At 32.1% G+C, this 1850-nt stretch overlaps 1 protein-coding gene across 5 annotated transcripts in view; it reads left to right on the top strand.

Moving 5' to 3' along the window:
• LOC144968311 (rho GTPase-activating protein 8-like) overlaps nt 1-1850 on the top strand; it is a 99018-nt gene extending 97168 nt beyond the window's left edge. For all 5 annotated transcript variants that reach the window (XM_078906552.1, XM_078906549.1, XM_078906551.1 and 2 more), the window contains one exon: nt 1-1850. This exon is cut by the window's left edge and continues 422 nt beyond it. The gene's annotated coding sequence lies outside the window, so the exon portion shown is untranslated.

The following is a 1850-nucleotide window of genomic DNA, read 5'->3' as shown; positions in this document are numbered from 1 at the left end:
ATTTCAGTGATGGTGTTGACTTAATTAATAATGGAAATAGTTTAGGGAGATAAATGGCACTTGTCTATCTAAATATTGGTTTTATACAATTTTTTGTTGTTGTTTTTATTCAAACATTTGAATGTTAAATTTACTCAAGAAGTGCAGTTGCTACTGTTTCATGTCCTGTGTTTTGTCCAGAAAGAGAGATCACTATGACATGACAAGAACAAACTCGAGATACCATTGATATCTGACTCTCAGGGCAAGCATCAGCTACAATTTCACTTTATTTTTAGCATTAACTCAAGAATAAGAATAACTTCAAATATGGTGCATTAATGGTTTTTGTAAGACACCAACAAATTGCAACATTCTAACAGTGCAAGCACCATAGACATAAAAAACTTGCAACGTTTCAGCTGTGGAAACACCATAGACACCAGACACCAAAAAATTGCAACATTTTAACTGTGCAAGCACCATTGACACCAAACAATTGCAACATTTTAATCATGCAAATACCATAGACACCAACAAATTGCGACATGCTAAGTGTGCAAGCACCATAGACACAAAAAATTGCAATATTCTAACCGTGCAAGGACCTTAGACACCAAATAATTGCAACATTCTGACTGTGCAAGCACCATAGACACCTAACAATTGCACCACTCTAACCTTGCAAGCATCTTAGACACCGAAAAATTGCAACATTCTAACCATGCAAGCACCATATACTGGGACACATTTGTGTTTGGGTTAAAAGTTAATTTGAAACTACATCTGCTGCTTGCATTGTAAAAGTTATATGACAACAATATCAATCATTTTGATTGAACTGGGTGGATATAACAGTGAACACGACTTAATTTTACTTATTTTACTCCTTATTAAAAGCAAAGAGCCATAAGTATAATAGGATCAAGAGAATGTTGGGTTAATGTGACCCCGTTAAAGGTCATGGGACAGAAGTAAGTAGCTATTGCATTCCTTCAATAATTTAGTTCACCAAACGTCTGAAAGTCCCTGTGGGTTTTGGGAATCTCAACCGTTTTTCTACTTATTCAATGGATTGAATATCTGAAAATATCTTATAACCTTTTACCTTTTGCGTTTACGCTGTATATAATTTTTTTTAACGAATAGAACTTGAGGCAGAAACAGTTGTTGAGTTATTATGTCATGCGTTGCTCATCTCATTTAGGTTGTATTGGATCAAATATCTTTGTCTTGCTGTTATTTTAGTTTTGCTATTTTTATCTTGGTTTAAATTTTAACTTTCCAAACTAAATTGAGTTAGGTTTTTTTGTTTTTTTTTTCCTATCTTGTTATCTTTTGTTTCATTTTTTCTCTCCCTTGAACAAACTGTGAAAAACCTCCGTTCAAACATCATTTTGACAGTTTTTGTGTGTCAGTGAAAAAAGATAAATAACAATAGAAATATGATTATCTATCTGTGCAATTTTTATGAATTATATGGGCCAAAGATTTGAACATTGAAATTAATAATACCTTTAAAAGAGTTGTTCTTCCAATTGGGAAAGAATAAAAATATTTAAAAATTACCCTTTCCATTGATCCTGTTTTCGGTTAAGGTTAGAAATAAAAGTAAACAAAAACATGGGTGTGTTTATAAATAGGGGTGTGTTTAGAATATTATATTATTTATGGTAGGAATTCTATTTTTCATAAGTTGACAAAATTATATGTATGAATTGGATAAAGAATGTGATATCTTTAAACTGATCCGTCATAATGAGCACTTTTTAAAACTCAAAATGTCTAGATATGGGGAGGGATGGTGCATACCAGGATATCATGCAAACCTTTTAGTGCAAAAGTCATATGTTTGAACAAAGAAAAGAAAA

Source organism: Berghia stephanieae, chromosome 3 (assembly GCF_034508935.2).
Source record: "Berghia stephanieae isolate SIO BIC M18660-M18661 chromosome 3, UCSD_Bste_1.3, whole genome shotgun sequence".
NCBI classification, from domain to species: Eukaryota; Metazoa; Mollusca; class Gastropoda; order Nudibranchia; family Aeolidiidae; genus Berghia; species Berghia stephanieae.
This window is presented reverse-complemented; position numbering and strand designations above follow the sequence as displayed.